The following is a 9,785-nucleotide window of genomic DNA, read 5'->3' on the forward strand; positions in this document are numbered from 1 at the left end:
TACTCTCGGGATGAAAAAAAACTCCTAAACCTGGCCACGAGGCCCAACACTATCTGGCCCTTGCCCATTACTCAGGCTCCTCTCCCACAAGATTCTTCCACCCTCTTCTGCTCCATTCAGCAGCGCTCAGTCCCTGGTCCTCTCCCGAGAGCCTGGAGTCACAGCACCTCTGCTCTGGCTGGGTGGGTTGGTACTCTCTTGCCCTCCCTGGGTATCCTTCAGATCTTCCGTCAGTGTCCCTTCTGCAACCTCCCTAACTAAAACTCTAGAGACTGCAGTTCTGCCCTCAGGTGATCATTCCACTATCATTCTCTTTCCCAAGAGTAAGCAAGTTGAGGGCAGGGAGCTCATTTCCAACACCAAGCAACAATGCCTAGTACTAAGTAAACGTGCAAATATCTGCTGAGCGAGTGAATAGAAAGACATCACGCTTGGTAAAGTAAAGGGCCAGCAAAAAAGAGAAGGGACTGACACACAGGCTGTAACAATGGGCTCAAACATAGCTATGACCGTGAGATGGCCCAGGACTGGGCAGGGTTCTCACTGTTGTCACAGGGGATGTCGGTTGATGTGAGTCAGAACTGTCTCAATGGCTCCTGCTAACAATAACAGACGTATAAACACTGGGCAGTGTTTCACTCCATTCGTTATACACAAAGTCACTATGAGTAAGAACCAACCCCAAGCATCTACCAGCAACATACCAGAAGCAACAAAGCACCTTAAATAGTCTTAAGAGTGTGTTCTATATGGCCGGATCAATGCCAGGCTGGCTTCTAGCAGCAAGTGACCTTGAATCTCCCCCACCCGTGTGGGAGCTGACCAGAGCTAGCTGACACAACTAGCAGCAAGTGGCCTTGAATCTCCAACACACACCTGTGGAGCTGACCAGAGCTGGCTATGTAACCTGTCAGCAGCTTTGCAAGTTTTTTTCTTTTACTCACGGCCCGTTTCGCTCACAGACCATTTTGTTCACAGCCAGTTTGGCTCAGTGCTCACTTTGTTCTTGGCCCACCACTCTGCACCCTGCACAAGTACACCCGGAACCAGGAAGACACCTTACATTCCAGAAACCGGGACATACCTGTATCTCCCAATCCCTGACTACTTTACCTTATATGGACTCAAAACAGCCCAGTCACATGTTCTCTGGCCATATAAGCACCACCGCTGGAGCCTGGGGTGCAACTCCCCGGCCCAGACACTGTGGACTGTGGGACTTTACCCAGGCTGGACTTTACCCAGGCAGCTCTAATTCGACTGATTTGGTCTCTGGCGCCTCTCGACTACCTTACATGTTCATCATCACACATTGTTGTTGGAGGATGCATTCAAAACAAAACAAAACAAAAATGAGTCAGGTTGACCATCTATGTAAATTTTCCTGGCCATTCTTTCTCTCTAGGTCAATGGAGACATCAAAGGCTGACAAGCTAAACAGATAGACACAGACGTGCACGTGCCACAGATAAAGCAGTGCTACTGGGTGTTAGTTATGTAAGTGTCTGGTATTTTCTGATACCATGTCTGCTATGTAAGAAATATCTGTCAAATTGCTGCACTTCACAAGGTATAAGTATAGAACAGGTCCTTAACCCTATTTGAACTTTGGTGTCTGATGCATGCATAAAATCAATTGCAGTAACAAACAAAACGTGTCAACTCACTCAGTGACTCTAGAGTGGGGCGGAGTAGAACTGATCCTCGGGGTTTCTGAGACAGCCTCATTTTTTCCCTGCAGAACAGCTGGTGGGGTTGAACCATCCACCTTGCAGTTAGCTGTCCACCACTTAATCCATGCACTACCAGGGCTCCCTCACTAAGTAGCAAAGTCCCTCACTATTAGCCATATTATTTTAGATCTCAAAGAGGAAAACTGCTAGACAGATGTGTGCTACTAGTATTTCAAAGAAATATTGATTCCATAATCAATTGAACTTCCTATTGTTAGGCCATGTCAGGAGATTCCAACTTACAGAGACTCATTATGACAGAGTAGAACTGCCCCATAGAGTTTTCTAGGCTGCAATCCTTTACAACAGGTAGTTAGGTCTTTCTAGCTCAGAGCAGCTGGGTAGGTCCCAACTGTCCGCCTTTCATTTAGTAGCCAAGCGTTTAATCATTGAAGCGAGATTCCTTCCAGGGAGCTTTGAGAGCTTTAAAGGAGGGCCTCAAAATGTCAGACAGGACCATTTCCCAAACCCCTGAGGATATATAAATAATGGGCTGCTCACTGCAAAGTCAGAGAATCAAACCCGCCAGGCTCTCTGTGGGAGAAAGAAGCTGTACGGCCCTGTTAAGATTTAACATCTCTGAAACCCTAAGGAGTAGTTCGACTCTGTCCTATAGGGTCGCTCGGGGTTAGAATCGAGCTATGGCAGTGTGCTTGGTTTTATTTGGGTGTCTTCTCCAATACAAGACAGACCGAGAAGACCTGAAGCGTCTGCAGTGTGGTGCTAAAGAAGGTTGAAAATATGGTGGAGTACCAGAAGCGCCAGAATGCTCCTTAGAAACCAGGATGCCAAGACTCCGCTTCCCATACTTTGGACACGTTATCAAGCGAAGTCAGTCTCTGGAGAAGGATACTGTGCTTGGTAAAGCAGAGGTCGTCAGTGAAAAAGAGGAAGAGGATTGACACAGAGGCTGCAATAATGGACTCAAACAGAACCCCTGTGGGGATGGTGCAGGACCGGGCAGGGTTTTGTTCCCTGTGGGTAGGAACCGAATCAAAGGCACCCAACAACAACCCGGCACAAAGACATTGCGTGTCTAAACTTTGACAACAAATCAGGCTCAACATAATCCATCAACATCTCCCTGGAAAACTCCAGCTTGGACTGATTGCTCCAGTCTGCCCAGAGTTTCCACATAACCACATGATGTCGGCTGTCTTCCTCGTGATCCAAGGTGTGCCACCTTCTCTTTCTTCCACACCCTTCCGGGCGATTCAAGCACCGAGGGGGCTCAAAACTACTTAATGAACAGAAATGCAACTAGAGATGTCTCAGTGAGGGGCTCTGGTGCCTCACACCCTGCACCTTATTCTCAAAGATTACCCGAGTCCCCTGTTTCTGTTTCATCAGCCATCAGTGGCTTAAATCTAAAGTCCTTAGCCAGCAAGACTCAAATGAGGTTTACAATTTACCCTGGTCACTCCTTTCATCCAAACTCAATTAAGGAAGGCTTTAAGTCTTTTCAAATGCCAATCAGAGTTAAGCAGCGTCTGCCCCTCTTGTCCTCAGCCGTATTTCAAGAGTCACTTGCCAGTCCTAGGGAGAGTTCTTTCTGTTGGAAACTGGAAGGCACAGAATCCAAGCTCCTGAACACCTAAAACCACACATTACTCGCGGCTGTCACGCTAAATCCCCGGGATCGGGGCGTCAACATGAGCAACGCTAGGACTCTCCAGGGCCGACCAAGCAGATGAGGTGCACTGCTTGGGGAGGCGCGGAGCAGCAGAGAAATGTCAAGCATTGTCACGAAGCGCGAGCCCATCCCCGCCCCCGGGGACCCACGAGCGCGCGTCCCCGGGGGGCCTGGGCCTGGGGGCGCGTCCAGTCACAGCCGCTTTGACGCTGGCCTCCCTCAACGCGCCCCTCTCGGGGCCGCGACGGAGGGCCGGCCGGCCGGGAGCGGGCAGGGTGCCTGACAGGCACGACGCCGCAGCAGGGCGTGCCGCTGCAGCCCGAGGGCGCCCGCCCCGTGGGACCCAGTGTGACGCGGCGGGGGTCCCGAGGCCGGGCCGGGGCGGCCCGCGGAGGGGCCCCGATGGGGCGTGCGGCGGGGGAGGGGAGGCTCACCGCGGCTCTCGGGCGGCTGGCTCCGGCGTGCTCCCGCGGTTGCTAGGGGGATGCGCTTCCGGGTCACGGGCGCGGCGCTGGGCCGGCGACGGTGGCTGGCTGCGGCCAAACGCGCAGCGCGCGGGCGGTGGTCGGCCGTTTCTCCGCCGCGGCCGGAAAGGGAGGCCGGCGCCTGGCCGCCGTGGTGCCCGCGGCCTCGCTCGGCGGGAGCCGCTCAAGATACGACCGGGGCTCCGGGCTGGGGGCCCTTCCCGCCCGGCTCGGCCGGCTGCGGCCCCTGCAGCGCCCACCGCGGAGCCTTCCTCACGCCGCCGCCGCCGCCCACAGCCCCGTGCCCAAGCGGACGCCTCGGCGCCTCATGCCCCCGATGGTGCCGCGCGTTCCTCGCGGGCCCCTTCTTACTCTGGCTTTTGCTCCACGCACGCCTTTGTTGGGCGCCTGCTGCTCGGGATGCCCCGCCGGGCGGGAGAGCAAGGCCAGCGGCCAGGACCGGCCCAGAGACGGGTGGGAAAGGCCAGCGAAGAGCGTCTCCGGGAAGAGTGGGCACGGTGAGACCCCCATTCCGCTGAGTGTTCCCGAGTTCACACCTACTCCCGGAAGTGTGCGCAGGAGAAGAGATGGAACGCAGGGAACCAGGAGAGGAACCGTCCGCAGAGGCTCCACATTGAGAAAGAAACGAAAGAACAGCAGCCGAGGTGGTGGGCCCGTGTCAACTGCCGGGCAGAAAAAGGGACGAGGGATGACCTTCGAAAAAGCAAAATTCAGAAACAACTGTGTCAAAGTCGACGGTGGCTTGAGGATGCCCAGTGAATGTGCCCACCATCATTTGTTCCATACTTTGGAATAATGTTTTCCTAAAGCATTGTCATGGTATATTTGGTATCTCCTACAACGATAGGGACCCTCTTGTTGGAATCCGCACAATGGCAGTAAGTTGTTTTGTTTTTTTCTGAATGCCTCCGGAAGCCTGGATTGTGATCCAAGTGAGTTTTATAAAGGACAGAAGTTTCAGGTTTTACACAGGCGCCCGCAGGGCACTTCACATCCGCACTTGGAGTCCTGAGACCAGGGGAAATTCCCCCAATGTCTCACTGAGAAGCAGCTTGAGAAAAAAGGGGGTGGGGGAAGCCTGCTGAAGCTTCTGGATTCTGCCCATTTCAGGCCCTCAGCTGGTTGACCACATTGGCTGAATTAAGTTCGCCTGGCCTGGATGGGGGCAAATCCAGGTGTACCACCCCACCTAGGAACACTATCCCTTCCTGTCCCAGAGTCCAAATCTCTGAGCATACCCAGTGGACACCCTGGGCCCTGTTCTAACAACCTAACAGTTACACCAAAGGCTCAAACTAAGAATACCTGTGAGGATGAGGAAGGACTGCGCAGTGTGGTGTCCCTGTTGTGTTGTACATACGGGTTGATATGAGTCAGAGCAGACTGGGTGGCACCTAGCAACAGCATACGCCTATGAAAGCGGGAAAATGGATAAGGAAGACCTTCAAGGAAATGCATTTGAATTATGGTGTGGGTGAAGAACAGTGAAAGTACCATGGACTGCCAGAACAAACTAATCCGCCTTGGAAGAATTACAGGCAGAGTGCTCTTAAAAGCAAGACTTCTTTCTTACTCCCCCAGTCCCTGGAGAAGGACATTATACTTGATAGAGCGGAAGGTTAGTGAAAAAGAAGACCCTTGTGGAAGTTACATAATCTGGTGTCAATTTGGGACTTGAGAGGATTAAGAGTGAAGGTGTGGAGTCTAGTCTGTCAATGGGGTCATAGCCAATGAGGCCTCTGTGTGGGCATGGTCTTCTGAGAATTCTGGGAACTCCTGTATTCCTTCTTGCAGGCAGGAGACACTATCTCTCTGCTCACCCCTTGGAGATTCTCTACTGACAAGATACATGGCACTAAGCTAATAGATCCCATGCCCTGGGACTGAAGGAGTTAACATGGAGACCCCTGTCAGCGCTGAGATGTTTCTACTGCCAACAGATCCACAAGAGTCTGCACCCACTGGCCTGTGATCTTTCTCCATTTGCGATCACTGCATGTGTTTCTTGAGTCTGAAGAGTACTGTATAGATTGGTATCAGACATATGAGCTAATATCGAATTTATGGACTTGATCTGGCCTGGGATGTTTTCTCAGTCGTCAACTGCTCTTGTATATAAACTCGCATACGATAGTCTATGAATGTGTTTCTCTAATCAACCCTAACTAATAGAACCCTCATGGAGATAGATTGACAGAAGGGCTGCAATGATTAGTTCAAACCTAGGTAATGTTATAGAAATGACTCCGGACCAGGTGATAGACCCATTCATCCTGAACTACAAAGTCTCACTGTCATTAAGTTGATGCTGACTCAACTCATAGAGATCTATCTGTGGGTTTCTGAGATAATGACTATTTATGGGAGTAGAAAACCCAGTCTTTCACTCTCACAGCTGCTGGGGGTTTCAAACTATTGACCATATGGATCACAACCCAACTTGTCACTCACCACTACACCCCCAGTGCTCTGTTGCACCAGTGGACCACCAGTTGCTACTCAGTAGCAACTAAAAACAACAGGTAGAGAGAGTTTGTTACTTATACTTGTGCCACCTGTGCCTGGCCTTACCCAGGTATCTGTGTTTATTTAAGGAATAAAGGAATCCTTGGAGCCCTTGGTTTTTAACATTCTCTTAGTCTCCACACAACCCTGGGACTGCAAACCTTGTCTATTCAAATGCAGAGGGTAGAGGAGGCAGAAATAAGTGTGTCAGTGGAGTCCCTAGTGACACACCCCTGTAAGCAAGAAGAAGAACAAAGGATTAAAACAATACAGCCTGGAATTTCTGACCCAGAAAACAAGAAGAAAACCAAAAGTCGTGAGAAGCAGGAATTGGTAAACAAAACTCACTGCCATCAAGACGATTCTGACTCTAAGACAGGATAGAATGAAGACAAGCACAAAAGGTGCAAAGGAAGGAGGATGCAGGTAATCTGTCCACTGCAGATCTGCCTGGCTAAATAGCAAGCCATCCTGATGTCTTAAAAAAAAAAAAAAAAAAAGAGTATTTCCATGTCAGAATAGATATGGCCAGAGGAGCACAAGTAGTTTCTCCTTGGGCAAGTGAAAACAGTAAAACACTGGGAAATTGAGTTATTCAGAAAATGTCACATTTGCTCTCAATAAATGAATAAAACATATACAGTATCCAAGAGAATTATTATGTTAAAGAGAAAACAGGATTTTATGAGGTGAGAAAAATAGAGGATACCAATGATAGCGATTATAAAATTTCATGTAAATGGACTAAATTCACTTTTTCTTTTTTTCCTTAAGAAAAACTGGGTCATAGACTAGATGAAAAAGATGAAATCCAAACCTATGCATGGTATTTTTTTTAAAAAACACAAAGAAAAGCGTGATCAATCTAAAAACCTGGTTCAAATAAACCATGCCTGCACAGATCCAAAGGTAGCGGGTCTCGGCTTGACTGAGTCAATTGTGTTCATCCCAGGATTCCAGCAAATCTGGGCATGCCCAGAACACCAATGGGCGGACCCACTGTAGGCCTATTAATACCTGGACAGCCTGCCGTCAAAAAGAAGCACTTCTTCAGAAGAGGCTACCGAAAGGAGTAAAGGGAGCAGGTCAGTGTGACACTGTGTGCAGCGGGGAGGTACCAGGGAGAGGGAGAGTCCCCCCAAACAACCTGCCTTGCATCCTAAATCCCTTGGAAGGGTGTGCCAGCAGAAGAGGGGTGGTGTTGCAGCACGTTGGCCTGAACGCTCCACAATAGTCCATTCATTGGCCCCAACCTGCTCTGCCCCAGCCTCACTGCGGGATCCAGCAAGTCCGTGCACCTCCATGGCCCCAATTTCTTCTACAGAAAGGAGGAATCGGAAGAACTGATCCAAACAGGAAAATTGGGAAATCGCTTTCTCAAGAGTACATTAAGTTTTCACAGAAATTAATTGGCATTTTGAAGACAAAAGTATTCTGGGTGGAAAAAAAAAAGACTTTGCACACACGTTCTAAGACTACAATAGCAAAAAAGAATTTTTTTAAGGAGAAAACCATACACCCAACCGTACACGAACAAGTTTCAATGGTGAAGGAACAACCAAGTTGTAAAGGAGGTGCCAACTGTAGAGAAGGATTATTTTAAAGACCAGAGAGATACATAGTCAAGGCTCTATGAGAGGTGCTTTTGAATTGTTCATACCTCAACTAAGGAGAAAGAGAGCAAAATAATCAATGAAGTCTATACCTAGCTTTTTAGAAAAAGCCAACAATTTTTAAAGGGAAGAGTAATGTTAATTAGAAAATAAGAGCATAACTGTTTAATAAGGAAAACAGATGAATATTTACAACTGTTGTTTAAAATCCATATTTACAGGCCATGAATTTAGCCAGCTATGGCACCCTTGTGATGCTGGCAGATAGGCTCTGGACCACTAATCAATCTTGAGTTTGGCAGTTCAAAACCACCAGCGGCCCTATGGGAGAGTGTTGAGGCTATCCACTCCCATAAAGATTTATTCAGGGGAGAGAGCAATAGAACTGACTGTGATTACACAACTCATTTAAACAGTGATTTAACTATGGGGAGGGGTGGATGTTCTAAAATTGATATTATAATGATTATACAATCCTTGATATGACTGAAATATTGAATTGTATGATATGCAAATTGTGTGTCAATAAAACTTATTTTTTTAAAGGTGTACTCACAGGGTCACAATAAGTTGGAATAGACACAATGGCAGTGAGTTAGGGGTTGGGTTTGGTAGCGCAGTCATTGAGCACTGTGCTGTTTAACCAAGAGCTCGGCAGTGTGGACTCATCCAATGGCTCCGTGAGCAAAAGACATGGTGGTGGCCTGCTCCTGTAGTTCTACTCTGTCCTACAGGGTCGCTATGAGTCCGAGTGGACTGGATGGCATGCAGCAGTGACAACAATATGACCTGCGAAGTACCTAAGAGAAAACCAGAAAAACCAAGCTCACTGCCATCAAGTTGATGCCGACTCACCACGACCCTAGAACTTCCCCTTGATGGGAACAAAAAGCGATGCAGCTGGTGGTGTCACACTGCTGGCCTTTCAGCAGCCCAATGGGTAACGACTATACCACCTGGGCTAATCTAGACTAAAGAAGCAGAAAACTTTCCCCAAAAATTGTTAAGTTCCATTCAGAGTTAAACCCTAATAAGCTAAACACATCAGAGGAAATGAACAGTTTTAAATAAACTCATCAAAAGAAAGAAAATAGACCCAGAACAATGGGGAAAGAGAACCAAAAGAAAGCTTGGGGTAAAACGCAATAGAGGTTTGTAGAATGAATGAGTAAATTTTCAGGGGAAAAAATAACCCTGAATTTGAAAATGCTGTCGCCAATTCATTGAATAATGAATAAATAACCACATAATGTGAAGGCCAATTCATTTTTAAAGCAAGAGCATCATTTCCCACCTAGTTGTAAAGGTTAACAATTATAATATCCAAAAAAAGTTCATGAGAAAAATTTAATTCTTGCTTAATCTTAACACTTTGCATAATTATTTCATTGGATTCTGTTTTCTCAGTACTAGGACCCAACGTTTCTTGTGCAAATTTGCAGTATGTACAATTGTTTTACATCTTGGCTTTTTTTCATGACTTATACCTTAATCATTTCCTATGTTTAAAGTTTTCTTTCACCTTTTTCATCCTATGCCCATTATAAAGTTTCATTTCAAATAACAGTGCATTTAATCAGAAAGAAGTAATGAACATTTTATAAGTAATTCTACCATCCAGTGGTGGGCAGAGAGACAGACAGACTGATAGGTGAGTAGGTAGGTAAGTAAATGATAAACACTAGGATTGAAATCCTTTAGCAATTTTTGAACAGATATAATTCATGTAAGCTAAAATTCACCATTTTCAAGTATATAATTCAGTGTTTTCTATTCATAATGCTGTACAATCATCCAACTTAAACCAAATTCCCAG

At 47.5% G+C, this 9,785-nt stretch overlaps 1 protein-coding gene across 2 annotated transcripts in view; it reads right to left on the reverse strand.

Annotated features, from left to right (window-relative positions):
* The window catches only part of DIS3L2 (DIS3 like 3'-5' exoribonuclease 2), a 294,286-nt gene extending 290,314 nt beyond the window's left edge, over positions 1-3,972 (reverse strand). For both annotated transcript variants that reach the window (XR_012779398.1, XM_075530268.1), the window contains exon 1: positions 3,801-3,972. The gene's annotated coding sequence lies outside the window, so the exon portion shown is untranslated. The remainder of the gene's footprint in view (positions 1-3,800) is intronic.
* Positions 3,973-9,785: the final 5,813 nt, after the last annotated feature.

This window comes from Tenrec ecaudatus, chromosome 13 (genome assembly GCF_050624435.1).
Source record: "Tenrec ecaudatus isolate mTenEca1 chromosome 13, mTenEca1.hap1, whole genome shotgun sequence".
Taxonomy (NCBI): domain Eukaryota; kingdom Metazoa; phylum Chordata; class Mammalia; order Afrosoricida; family Tenrecidae; genus Tenrec; species Tenrec ecaudatus.